The following is a 15,151-nucleotide window of genomic DNA, read 5'->3' on the forward strand; positions in this document are numbered from 1 at the left end:
GAGCACCACAATAGGAGAGCAACAAAACATGAAGGAAAACGGCAAGTTATAGCCCAAACACAAATGCTTTCTTTTGAGAAATAAAATCTGCCTTGAAGCGCAATGCTCAGAGTTCAATGAATCCAAACCAAATTCAGATTTCCAGGGTGATTAAGGACTCTGTTGGAAATTGGAAACATCAGGCTGTTGACATCCTTTGGAAGATATCCCTTTGCAGTGTGTATTCCAGCAAGCAGATGCAAGGGGTAGGGAGAGGTTGCCTCTAGTGGTATTTCATCGCAGGTATTGCAAAAAAATGACCCCAGAAAACATAACCCTGGTCCTGTTCTGGGAATTGCTTCATATTTCTTACAAAATGTACAAGAAACTGTGTATTTGCCCCTCAGCCTGTGGGAGGACAAAGAGAACAGACAAAGCAGTTTTGAAGTCAGTTCTCTGTGTTTGCCTGTGATTGCTGCAGGTTTGGTTTCTTTTGTTTTGTTTTCTTCTCTTTTCTGTTGATTTTGCTGTCGTGGTTTGGGACCTGTTAACTGCAAACAGATGTGGAATTATCAGTGCTTTGGCTATGTTTCCCACTGTGTCACCTGCCTTGAAAATCAAGGACTTGTGCTCTAACTTCACTGGTACTAGACTGATTTTCCTTTACTTTTGGAAATCTTACAAATAGAAATTTATTCTAAGGTGACAGAGGAAGGTCACCTTAATAGGCAGAGTGTTCAGGACTCTTACAGTATTGGGAAACCAAGCTGAGATTTGCTCACCCTGTACCAAATCCATCTCTCCCTTGATCTCTCAGTCCAAATGGCCATAGATGTGGTAACTACTAGAGGAAAATGAAGAGGGCTGCTGAAATAAAAACACAGGCACTACAGCTACAGGGAAGTAGGAAAATATCCCATTGAAAGTCCATCCTTATACATCGTCTACTATACACCCAGAGATCTGCCTGCCTTGGCTTCCAGGAGACTCTTCAGATAGCCCTGCCCTTACTTTTGGCTGTAATGCTGGTTTTCAAAAGGATTGGCTTAGAAGCAGAAAGACAGAGAGGAATTCTAATTAATTTTTTTTCAGAGTCTAAATGGTAGATGAACTCTTCTGGCAGTCTTGCTTTGATGGTAGGTGACGAGCAGGTGAGCATTTGGCTGAAAGCTTCAGAAAAAAATCAAGCCAGTGATGCTATATAAAAGAATATATGGATGGCAAAGAGCTGATCTCATGGCTGATATTCCTCTCAGCATTGCAAAATTGCCATCAGCAACACATTTTCCAGAATCCATTTTCATGTTAGACAAAGGCTTGTGCTTTCAGTCTGTGCAGTGGGGGGAAAGATGAGAGAAGAAACAGCATCCTGCTTCTTGGGCAAAAGGGCTTCTTAATGAGCAGAGTCTGAAAAACTGCTCCAAGGGCAAGCAGTTGTTTTCCTTCTCTCACACTCACCTGTAAAGTCCAAGCTGTGAGATTCATAATGTCAGGCACTCTTTGCTGGTCCACCATAGGATGGTGGCAGTGGTATATCTGGCAATATCACCGGTGATATTGCCAGATATATATGGTGCTATATCACCTGACAGAAGTAACAGCAACAGCCACAAGGCACAGAAAAGGCAAGGTATGAAAGTGTTAGCAACGTCTTTTATTAGGTCAGCTAGTACAACTGAAAACAAGTGTCAAAATAAACCAACAACAAAAACATTTTTCTGGCTCATAGTCCAATTTTGAGGTCCTGAAAAATTCTTTCTTTTTAAACCATCTGGTAATAGCTAAGGCTGGGGAAAGATGCTATCTCTTACACAAACCATAGCCTAAGGAAATCGTTCTTTGTTTAGTACTTGACCTCCCTTCAACTACAGTCCCCTGTACCCTCCATTTATTAAATTCTGTTCTGAAACTTAATTGGGCCAGAAATCCCTAAGTATATATATTGTTTTGCAATTATAGAGATTAGCTGAAGACCTTTCCAACAGAGGCACTGATAGCAGAAATCGTAGGAGCCAGACTCACCCTACCTGGTTCGTTAACGTGCCTTCCATAGTCATTTATGCCTGTGCCAGAAAAGTGGGGAATGCTGGACCACATTCTGCTCACAGCCTCTTCAGTAGAAGGGCAAAGTAATATCAGCCCCACAACTGCAATTGTGCTGCAGTGGTGTAACCGAATTGGGATTTACTCCAGGTGGTACCACTGGAGAATCAGACCCAGGATGCAGAATCAGGGGCATCTCTAAACTGTCTTCCTTCATGTGTGTGGACAGTTTTTGGCCCACTGGCATTAGTGCTGATTTATGCCATAAGGCATGAAAAGGAAAGTACAGGAGCAAAAGCAAGCATCAGATGCTCCTGAGGGAGCAGAGCTCCTTTGTGACAGAGTAAATTATTCACTTCAGTGCAGGCCTGAGTGATTCACCCCCTGGATCTGAAAGTACTTCTTGGTCTGAATGAAGATCAAACTGAGAACATTCAATGTGTGCTTAGATTAGCAGAAGAGATACTGACCCTCTCCTTTAACTCTCTTAAGATGCATAATTAGGTTCTGGAGTTACAACAAGAACTTTTGACTGGGACTAAGGTTTGCTTTCTTTTTTTCCTTATTTTTTTTTTTCTTTATAACAGCAGGAGTTGAGGGCAAGTTTTGAAGTGTGATGGCAAACAACCTCTTCTCTCCTGAAGTCTCACTCTTCATGCCTAGGTGATGTGGCTGAAAGTACTTGCTTAAGAAAACAAACTACTGGAAACGGTTCAAAAGTCAATAGAGAAAGTCCTTCCTCTGCTGTCAGCTAGAGGTTAAGCTGGACACGATATTGCCTCTTGTGATTAAATACTGTAGAGTCCTCTAATATAGGACTTGTCTGTGTGCTTTCTATAAACAGGGGCATAATTGCTCTGCTAATAGTCCAGGCTGAGGCATGAACCATCTCCTTTCCCAGTGTTTGGCCATGCTAGCAACCAAAGGTGCTCGTGCTGCAGTGCCCCATCCTCCACAGAATATATGAACAGCATCAAAGTCCCACTAGCTTTATTCAAGAGTAGAGTGGGGGACAATTTCCTCCCCCCAACCACATATCATTAGGCTATTTGCAGTAACTCCAGGACTTTGAATTAACAGCAGATACTTTAATAAACTTATCAGTTGCCTTCAGGTTGTTGTCTACAAATCCCAGGGGGAAACGTGGCCTGTGGACTGCTTCCGAGCCCATGGAAAGTAATTAGGAAATCAAAGCTATTGTCAGAAAGCTTCAGGGTGCTATTTTAGGATCTGCCACTCTGCAAAAAATGCTGAGATACCTGAAAAAAAAAAAAAAAAAAAAAAGGAAAAAAAAAAAAAAAAGGCTGAGGACTTCTGTACCAGGGAAAGTCTACAACAGCCAGTGTCTCTCTTTGTATAGCTGCAAACTCTAATAGATTTTCTTCCTCTGAGAGCACCACAACCCCTGGAGGATAACTGCACTCCTGCCACTCTTGCCATTGATGGACAGTCTCTGGTTTTCACCCACTGTGATATTCTATGAAAAACATCAAGCAGGGTGTTTGGTTTTTTTCTTGCTGTTTTTAAAACTTCCCAGCAGAAATGACAGATCTACGGTTTGGATCTCTTTTGCTATTAAGTGTTTTTCAATGTCATTTACAGCCTGTGCTGATATTCATGAGATACGTGCTGTCAGACTTGTGGTTGCTTCTTCCTCTCTGGGTTACTGCTTTGTCTTTAACTTTCAACTGAAACATCATCCCATTTTGTGCAGAAATACTCTTCTCACTCCCCTGTGCATTAGACATTTTGCTGATGGAATAGTTAATTTCCCTGCACTACCATCCCCCATAAACTGCTTTCACACACCTGGGCTTAGGATGTCTGAAAGACTCTATGCTGATTCCTAAATCTCCCAAACTCAAAACACAAGCATTGGATAAATCTTCCTTGGTCGGGACCAATGCCATATATTGATAATCCTGGGAACATGTTTCTTCTGTGGATTTTAATTCCATAAATTCCTCCACCTTTTTTCTGAAGCCATATAGGGGTTGGGCATCTGTAGCATCTTAAGATGAAGACTGCTGCAGGTGACGGCATGACTTATAAAAAGGATTTTTCTTTTGTCTGTCCCCTTTCAGTTTCTTTTCACACTGTTGCTAAATAAATAAATTAATAAATAAATCCCTTCTTGGGCTCTTTGAAAACTGCTTTGTGTTAGATATGAGAAGAAATTAATTCTCTCTGCCTTGAAATGGGTGAAGTTTTACCTACACTCCTATATTCAATCTAGCAGACTTCTCTTTAAGAAAGTCAGAAATGAATTGGAGGAAGTCCAGGGTTCAGCAAGAGTGGCAGGTGTGTTAAAAATTGACCTGAATGAATCAATGAAAAGAACTGAGCTTTTTCAGCCTGGAAATAAGAAGACTGAAAGGATGATATAATAGTCTGCCTTTCTGGAATAAAAAAAAAAAAAAAAAAAAAAAAAAAGCCTGCATATAAAAAGACCATGATAGTTTTCTTTGTGTCTGAAAAGTACTCTTTGGGGCAGGACACAAAGTAATAAGATTCCTTTGCAGGAAGAGAAAAGTTGGTTAGAGATGCAGATGATCTTTCTGACTATAAAGCTCTCAGCAAATGGGGTTGGAAGGGTGGGAATCCCCAAGCCCTGGAAAAGTGCAGAAACATGGCATGATCGCAGACAGATGGATGGCCTTGGGTCTGCTCCCACCTCACAGCATGCCTGCTGGCCACCCACTGTTCCTGCAGCCCTGAATGCATTCAGATGTGATCAGTCTTTGGTAGAGTCACCTTAGCTCTTCTGCCAATCTTTCACAGAAAGGTATTTTCATTCTGAGCGTGACTTTTTGATCAGATGGACTTGTTTGTTTTCTCAAAACATGGGTGGGGGTTGAAAATGAGAGTCAATAACCTCAAATTTCTGTTTTTTCTCTTTTTTTGCTTGGTGAATTTCAATATAAAACACCTACGTATGTGCCCGGCAGGGTGTCATTTTCACTAACTTTTGCATCCCCCTTCTTTTTCTTTACAAGAGGGCTCATTGTCTGTTTAAAGGGAGAGTGTACAAACAGACCATGTTCTTCCACTTCAGAAGCAAAAGAGATACTTGGAAAAAGAAAAACAAAAAAAAACAAAAAAAATCTTGGGTTGTTTCTTTATTCAATTTAATTTGTTTGGGGGAGGAGGTCAAGGTGCAGTGACAGGTTTTCTTTGTATTGAACACCAGGGTTTCATTCATCAGTGCATGTTTAAAACTCCTGCAGCTTTGGTTGCCAAGTGATGCTGCAGTTGTGCTGGACAAGCTGGTCTCCAGGCTCTGCTCCCCTTGTCTCTGTGGTTCTCCAAGCCCAATTCACCCCATTCCTGCCTCTCTAAATGCCTTTTATGGGCAGAGATATGCAGGTGGACATCATCTCAGGGGCTTGGTTCAGTGTCTGTCCAACAGCTGGGCCACCAGTTTAAAACACCACTTTTGACTGCTCCCTATTCTAAAGACCAAATTCCTCCTTCTCCCCATCCCTGGTCTCTGGCCCACCATCCAATCCTGAATGTGATAGAGGTTTTCCCACCCCACTAAATTCAAAATGAGCTTTAGTAGCACAAAGCCAATTTGTTCCTCTTTGTGTCATACTTTGAGACTACCTCTGTTGTAACCTCCTGAAGGACAGATATTTCCCCTCATATGGGGCTTTGGGTTTGGAAACCTCTTTGAAGGTTTCAGTAACTTGACCTGCTTGCACTTCACCCCATTGCAACACATTTTCTTATTGTGCTCTGAGTTCATTTCCAAATTTTCCGTCTGCAAACCCAACACAAAAACCTGCCTATGATATGTCAATGTCTTTCGATCTGATTTTTCTGGGGGAGCCACTTGTTTTTACCCTGCATCAGTACAAATTTTTGCATAACAAACAGAAGCTCACTAACAGCAAGCTCTCTGCTTTTCTTCTCCATAGATCCTGTAATACTTCAGGGACTCCTTAACTTCCAGATCAAAGTGAAAATCATTTTGGATTACGTTGCAATAGATATGATTACTCAACTACAACGTGTCTACAACTTTTAAAGTCCTCTGAAGATTCAGTTTCAATAAAAATTTGTGGCAATGAGTTACACAGATGGCTCATGTATTGTTAAAAAAAGCACCTGGAAAAAATACCTCCCAGATTAGCTGAACAACCAGCTACTATTTCTGTAGTGTGCTCTGTGCACCATCATATTTTTTGTACCATTCAATTACATCTCTTCCTGCTGTTATAAACTACATAACCAAAGTCTTTAATTTTCAGTTTTTCCTTGTGAGGCCCACCTTGCAGAAATATTAATCATTTCTGACAGTGTCAAAAGAGGTTGGTGACTTGTGAAATAGGCTGTACCAGCATGGAAGAAGACAATTTTGTTGAAGCCATGTTATTGATGACACAATGGTGTTTCTAGGTCTGAGGAGTTTCTTGGAGCCTCAGACATTGTGAGAAAACTTTTGCAGGGCTCTGTGAAGTCTCCAGACCCACAGAAGGCCAGACATTCAAGAATTCCAACGATGTCTTGCAGATATATAAAATAGCTCCAGTGAGGGAATCATTCATTTGCCAAAGGAGTAAATAAAATGAAATCCATTTAAGTGGTATCGATTTGTAGTAACCAGGGAGTTTCTGTTTTCTGCTCTAGAAAACAATGGAAATCTTATAGCATCCCAGTAGAGTAGGGAAACTGAGGAAAAAATACTATGAACCAGTTCTGTTGCTTTTCAGCATACTTCCTTAAGGAAATAAGGCAGCACATTTGCACTGTGTATGTCATCCGCCTTCTTGTAACAGCCCTAAAACAATTTTAGCCCCTTTTTTTTTAACAGTGTTCACACAATTTGACAAGCAAGGTAAAGCCTGAAAGATATTATGTCATATGGAAGATAAAAATTTTCATTAAAGTACTAGGTGGAACTGATCCCCAGTGCCTCTGTGATGCGACTGGAGCCCGTAGCTTGTTTCATATCTGATATTCTCCACTCAGAAGAGCTGGGCAATATCTGGGCTCCCTCTTTGTATCTCTTCCATCTGAGCAAGATTCTTTCTAACCACACGATTACTATTGCTCTTTAGGGAAACAGAGCTTTTATTTTCTGCTGATCCTTTTTAGCCCAGAATGGCAAACTGCTATGTCCATGATAATGTGAGCTAAAGGCTAAGAAAAATTAAAGCATAAGCAGGAGGAGAGCATGGCTTTTATCTTTGCCTTGTTATTGTTCACGCTGCTGTCTTTCTCAGCACTTCTCTCCCACTTGTCTGGCAAATTAAAAACATAAGGAGATAAAATAAAAGGTTTCATTTCCAAAAGCTTCCTTTTTTATTGAAAATGGTTTTTGAGCCCTTTCTGTTCTGTTGCAGATGGGACTCCAGCAGTCATGCTTTCTTCCAAGCATGAAAGGACTTCAGACATTCAAGAGCTGTGCTAAACATTTGCCACATGATGCAGAAAATCAATAATAGCATTTTGGAGCATCTCCAAAGCAGAACAATCCCGTTAATGGCCAGGTCAGCATGCACAGTCCTTATAGCCTGGCATTGTCTCTGTTTCACTTCTGTGTAAATCGAGGTGCAGAAGACATCTGTGAATTTAGTGCAGAATAAGCCAATCCTCTCAAAATAGAAAGTGTATCTGTTACTGCCCTAAAGACTGGCCTAGCCTTTTGCAATGCCAACCTGTAAGGCTTCCCTTCATTGTTTTCTCTGTCTGTTTCCCCTCTGCTTGGACAGGCCATGGGCTGAACTGGGAGGCAAATGCCCAGGAGTCCTGCAGTTGGGCAGTCAGGTAAGAGTCATGCAGCCGGACAAACTCCCAGCCCCAAGGCGATCAGTCAGTGCTGAGCACCCTGTTGCCCACAGATGCTAGTTGTTGCATCTATAGTGAAAATGTCTTCTGCTTGTGGCAGCTTCTTACAGATTTTTGTAAACTCCAACTTTGGCCCAGAGACATCCGTTGTGAAAAGGTGGCCAGGCAAAATCACAAAGGATGCATTTGTCATTTGGGATCAAAGACACACCAGCAGAAAGCAGGACTTGCCCTGAAGTTTTATATATCTCTGTTGCTCATTTCTGCTTCCAGAGACCACTGAAGTAAGGGAAAAAAAAAATAAAATATAATAATAATAATAATCAAAACCATATACGGTCTTTATTCTCTTATCATGTACAAAAGCAGGGGAAAAACACAAGTCACCAGTAAAACCAATGTCTCTTCTGGAGGGAAAAAAAAAAAAAATACATCTTTTAGAGGCTGTTGACAGACACCAGGGAGTGTTGATAGTGCTCTGTGGTCAGAGATGCCCTCCCTATTTATAGCCATCGACAATACTGGGGAGTCGGATAAAAGGGGAGGCACAGAAGTGACAACTTGACAACTGAATTTTTAAAGCTAATGAAAATATATTTAAGATGGGGATGAGTTGTACCCCATGCTCTGCTTTAAGTGCCTCTTAACATTTCTGAAATGAAGTAGTGACTTTTTGTGTGCCAAATTGTGGGTTGATTTTCTTTACTCTGATCTCCACATCCTACAGCTTTGGGCAAGCATTGCCACTGCATTAAATGAGCAGAAAAGACCCGGTCTTACCTCTGTCAACATTAGATTAAAAATAATATAAAAAAGAATAAATAAAATAAAATAAAATAAAATAAAATAAAATAAAATAAAATAAAATAAAATAAAATAAAACTAATATTCTGTAGAGCCAAAAAGAAGTTAACATTGAATGCCACAAATACTGTTTTCCTTGTGCTGCAAAGGAACTCATGGGACACATTTGCAATGGATCCTCACAATCTTTATGGTCCATGAAACATTCATTGTGACTACTTCAGGCAAGCGGTCGCTTCCCCCGGGGTTGGTGCATATGCATAAAGCTAATTTTCAAGCTGTCTTTCTCAAATTCTGCCATTTCAGGGCTGCAGCTCCCCCTGATCGGTGCCAACTCATGGGCATAACCTGGCAGGACGTGGAGGTCGTTGCGCCACAGGGCACTGATGATGCATAGGTGTTTTAGATGTGACTATGGGATTGCTATCACCGCATGCCAGAAGGGCATTTCCAGCATGGAAAATCAACATTTTTATGTCAATGTGTTACAGAGCATTTATTTATAAGGTGTGCTGTGGGGATTATGGGGTATTTTTTGCTCTCTCAGACAGCGGTGCACGGTGGGCAGTGCATTGCTCAAAAGACTCAGTTGTTTTTCCAGCACTGACAATGGCAGAAAATACATGACCAGGGCCAATTCACTTCACCAGCAAGAACCTCAGTTGTTCTACTGTTAAATTAGGTAAAGAACCTTACCGTATTTTTGATGAAGCAAAAAATTGAGATCTACTAATTAAAAAAAAAAAAATCAACAGCAAAAAACAGTTTACTAAAGCAAGCTGTTTTAAAGCACTCTATGGATAAATATTCCTCACAGGCAGCAAGAAAGAGAGCAAAGAAGGCAGCAACAACTTTAAACAATGCATAAATGCTATCTCTAGCTTTTCCCCTGCTCTTCCTCTGCTTTTTCATACATCCCCAAAATTTCTACTTCTCTTGAAAACTCCCAATACATGACTTTGCTCATAGGCAGACAGGGGAAAGAATTATTCTGACTTTCAGAAAAATAAAACAAGAGTCTTTGGGAAAAGAGCAAATGAAATGTATGTGAAAAGTCATCTATCTCCACTTTTCTACTGAATGAGAGATGTACTGGAGGCAGAAAGCAAAATGCAGCTTAGCTAGGTCCTTGGTAAGGACAAGTTTCCATTGTAGACTCAGGCTGGTCTGAATTTTGGGCAATTCTTTTGTGCAGACTGGGAGGAGGAAGGGGATGGTGTGTGAAGAGGGAAAGGGAGGTCAGGACTTTCTCATAGGAACCCTGAGCAGGAAGAGACCTCTCAGGTCGTGGAGTTGTGTCTGGGGTCTCCCATCCCACTACATCCTCTAGACCCCATTGTCAACCCAGGAAGCTCCACATCATGCTCAGCTACCTTAGTCTAGGGGGGTGTTATTATTTAGTCATCAGAAATAATGTGCTGTGAAGCTATCATACAGCCACTGTCCCAAAACAACAGTGGAGACATTACAACTAAGGCAATTAAGATCCTTGACTTGTGTTTTGTGTGTTGTGTTTTTGTTTTTTTTTTTTTTTCTCCTTTAGAAATCCATCCAGAATTCTCTACATTAATCAACAGCATTAAGGAGGCTCTCACCGGCCAGGAAATGCTGAACTTTAACTTCCATGAGAAAACTGAAATCTGAGCGTGTAGATCTCATCATGTGAACACATCCCAGCACAGACTTGCATGAGTTCATTACCTGCTCTCTCTGGAACAATGAAGCGCAGCTTTCAAATTGGTTTCCTGCAGTTTTGCCCTTTTTTTGCCATTTCAGTCTCACCCAAATGGATAATAAAAGAATGTTATGACTGTGCATGCAAATATAATTTAATGTAACAACTTTCTGAGCCTATGCTTAGTTCAGGTGCCGCCGGGGGCATTTCTGTTGCCTGGCCATTTCCCCATTCTGTTGGAAAAGGTTAAGCTGCTGAAGGGACAATCACGATTTCTAGGTTGGATGGCTGATGGAAGGGACAAATAACTTTGGATACACATCTACTCTTTTAGACAACTGACGGATCGAAACCATTTCAGGGATAATCATTATCAGCCTATCAGAACAATTAGTGTCATTTTCCGGTGGATAACAGCTACTAACTACAGCTCAGCACTTTGTGGCACATAGCCATTTTTCTAGCTATTTAATGCAACCAGTCATTGACCCTTCGGGGGTCTGCTCAGAGCTGTTCTGCAGCCCAGGCAATTGGATCAAATCTAACTGCTCTGGACCGAGACCAAGAAATTCCTCTGTAAGTGCTACATGGGTGAACCTCTCCAAAATGGATTCCAGTGTGAATACCAAGTCCTGATGCTCAGCTGCTCCATGATGTTGAATGCATAAACAATTTAAAATAACAAAGTGAATGCTGTGGGCTGTGCTGTCTTTAAAAGCGGTCTTTTGCTGGGACAAAAGCATTTTGGTTGACAGGGCTGGAGCCTGAGACCCTTAATGTATTCTCCATATGTTTAGTATGTAAAGAAGTTGCTTTCCCCTGAAATGCAGGAACCTCCAGGCTTGACCTAGAGGGACCAACATGACCATAATTCGGTGTGTCTGTATCTGCTAGACTAAGATGGGTTTTATCCCTGCACCTTTAGTGCCAAGGATTTGTAAAACACATAGAAAATCTCAGGGCATTTCCAGAGTCTACATTGCTCTCAGAAACACTCAGTTCACCTACACCCAGGTAATTAGGAAGCTGAGACCCTTCGCATAAGAGTTTGGTCACCATAATTTATGTGTTTATCCCTCTGTCTGGTTGCTGAAACATAGGCTTTGAGGGGTAAAAAGTGGTATACTTGGAAAGCTGTGAATATTCATAAACTGAAACTGGAGTTGTGACCCCATCTTTTCACCAAGACATCCATCTACCCAAGAAATTGGCTGCCTGCACAAAGTCAGGACACTCTTATATTGACTCTTGAACACCTCAGAGACCAGAACTTGATTTATTCCAAGCTCATCTTCATGACAGTTAATTGAAATGTTTGCTGTACTTATCAGCAACAAGAAGACAACTCATGAACAGAAGAAAATAAGTCGTAGTCATGGTGTTCCCTTCCATGGGTTCCACCATATGGAGAATATGAGACTTCTCCCTATGTATGTCTTCCCAGCTGGAAGCTTACCAAGAGCCCTGTCTCTCCCTGTCCGCTCTGCAATCGTTTAGTAGGACTCTCATTTTCAGATTAGCTCTGTCTTCACTCTAAGAGCTCATGAGAGATAGTGCTACTTCTACCTGTGCTAAAATTTCTCCAAGCAAGTTGCTTCACTTTCCACTGACCTCCTTCTATTGTGTGCTCCTTAAAGAGCTGCTTGAAGAATCGGTGGAGGCAGAGTTACAAGTCATCAACTCTTTTATCAACTCTTTTCCTAGACATGTGGCTTTTGCCACAAGCCCTTCACCTCTTTTTTAATCTCATCGTCTTTTGAAGTCTTTGAACAAAGCTCTTGTTATAATGCCATTACTGTGGTGTAGACTGGCAGCTTGTTGCGGCTCTGCATTGCTCATGTGCCCTCTTAAAGCTTTCCTATCTTGAGCCAATTAACAGATGATGCTTTTTTAAAGGCATCTCAGCCTTGACATTGGCCCTTGTAAGTGGTCCTAACACTGTAACTATCTTGAGCTTCACCTCCTGTGTGCTGAGACTGTCATCATTTCATATGGAGTGGTTTCTTCTGCAAATTGCTCCCATGTATTTGAGTATTTAATAGTTATTGGCTGTACACTGAAGTGCTCTTATAAGTTCTCTGTTGTTCTCCACTGGACTGTGACAATCTCCACGCTCCAGCTCATCAGCATCTGTGAAATGACACTATTTCATATTACGTTAATAGGCATAAATGCGTGGTTCAATATGAAAGACACCCCAAATTTCAAAGTGCCAGGCTCAGTCTGTTTAATTATTTGTAAAAGGCACAGGCAACTTTGCAATGAATTAGACATAGTGCTCTCCTTTGGAAGCAAAGTCACAAGGGTTACCTCAAATCTGCTCAGAAATGGATGCTCAAAAAAGAAATATGGTTATCCCTTTAGACTATACTAAGCATGCTGCCACAGGATTCCTAAAATACTTTAGATTATAGTCTTATCTTATTTTTCTATGGAGGAACTTTACATATCTCGAACTCAGCAAATATATAGTTTACTTAGCTTAATTACCCATTAACATGATATCCCTGTTTTCAGTACTAGTAGAGTCATGTGCTTGATGTCACACAAGTCTGAGAAAGACTGCAATTTCAGGATAGTCGAACATAATTGAAAAACATTGCATGGCTGTGTTCACAGTTATTTGCTTAGTTTAAATACACTCTGCTAAGTAGATAGTGGTTATCATTTCATTCCCTGCCTACCTTGGAACCTCAGTTACTCTTTCACCTTGACATCTTTGTTAAATGGATATAAATGACAAATGCTAACAAATTCATGTGCCAGTCACACAGGTCAAGAAAACAAGCAAATATAAGATTAATACAAGTTAACCTGATGCTGTTTACCTGATAATTAAAGTCTTGAAATATTGCCTTTCACTGTTTTTAGTAATGAATATTTGTAAGTCACAGTTGCCACATGAGATCATTAGGTATCTTTCCTGCCTTATGAGTTTCAGCCCTGATTTTAATAATGAGGGCCTTTTTAGTCTAACAACGTTGTTTGGAGTCAAAGTTAGCAGATTAATATGCACATAAAAATAGATACATCACCTCTAATATCTCCCTGGTGGTCAGGTTTTACTTTGCATTACTGATTCATTATGGATAATTAATATTGGCATGATTACAGCTTGGTAAATTAAACTACATGCCCATGGAGTAAAATACAGAACCACAGAAGAACTTTATTGCAGGTGAGTTCACCATGTGAAATCTCAGTGATTTGTGGCTACCTGTTCCAGTCTGTCTGCTCTGGAAGGCTGTTCTCCCTCCAAGTCATACCATTTTGTTAAACCTAAACAAATAAGTGGTGCTGACATCCCTTGTGTTGATATGTGCTAAAGGCACTGCATCAGTACAGGAATTAATTGCTCTCTGGCAAGCAGCATGCTGCCAGCACTACTCTTGAGGTGCCAGATGCTGGATGAAACCTCACCGTTTCGGAGAGATCCAGACATTCTCTGCAGAGCTGTTTTTTGTTGTTGTCTTTTGATTCTTTCTTTTTTTTTAAACAAAGTTTTTTAAAAGCTAAATATAGTGTTTAATTTGTAATTGGAAGTGGCAACAAAGTTTAGTGGCCATATAAGAAATTGCCAGAGACATCTGAGCAAGAGCCTTTGCAATAGCCTGTGCCTCAGCTTAGATTGCTACTGACCCCAATTTATGAACAGATGGGAATTTGTAAGAATAATCTTGTGTGTTGACAGTTCACAGGAAGTTCTGCTCTGTACAGTGATGTAGTTTCTGCTGGTCATGTCCATAAAACACAACTCAAATGTTCCAGGAAGGCTACGAGCTAACCATCACAGGTCTCATTCCAGCAGCTCGATGGGATGATTCAAATGATGTGCTTTCCTTACCATATCTAAGTTTTCTGTTACACAGACTGTTATTTACAAAGACACTGATTTCATTTTTTCATTTTCATTTTTAATCTTTTACAAAGATGATGATTTCATTTATAACATATAGGGGGACCAGCAATGTAAAGCAGATTACACTGAAGAAAGAAGCTTGCTCTCACAAGAATTTCTGCTTCTCTAGGATCAAACATGGTTTTTGAACTTTCTAGGCTATTAACTGCCCACAATTTACTGAGTTCATCTTGTAACTTCCCTATAAAAATAACCAGTACAACTTCTTTTACATGTCCAAAGATTTTTCTTATATTTTTTCTGACAAAAAATATTCTACATTGTGTAAAAATAAGAGGTCAGATGTAGGAGACTGTATGGTTGACCTCACCTTTTTCTTCATCAGGAAAGTAGTTGGCCTCATCTCCTCCTCCTCCCCATTTCCTTAACCACTGCAACCACACAATTAAGTTCTCCAGCGTTTATTTTTCATACTTCCCTGCCACTTTCTATCCAAACTTTGTCTAAGAGGTACTGAGGTTTTCTGATGCTTTCAGAGTGTTGTTTTTAACTTGTCTTTTTCTTAGAAGCTTCATTGCCAGCACAGAAACCTAGATTGTCATGTTTTACTTTTTCCTTGTCTTCACCTTCCCCATCACAACCTTGCACTTTTCACCTTTTTTTTCACCTTTTCACCACCTATCACTTTGTATTTTCAGCAGGCTACTAAGACTATATCTTCTGTGACCAGCACTAAAAATGCCCTTTATGCCCAGCTATGGGGTAGAGCATAAAACCCTCAGGGGAAGCTGTGCTTCACTTTCTTGTTTGCTCTGGCTTTAATGCTGCAAAGCGTTTCAGAGTGACCCTTGTCTGGAAGACATTTCACTGAACAGAAGTGTTTTGCTGCAGCCACACAGTCATCTGGTTATTCCTGGCTCTATTGCAAGTTCCTTCAATGTCAATGTCAATGCAGCTTGGTTTGTGTTTGGTGATCATGCAAAACAAATCCAGAATTA

The sequence above is a fragment of the Aythya marila genome (assembly GCF_965140915.1).
Source record: "Aythya marila genome assembly, chromosome: 4".
NCBI classification, from domain to species: Eukaryota; Metazoa; Chordata; class Aves; order Anseriformes; family Anatidae; genus Aythya; species Aythya marila.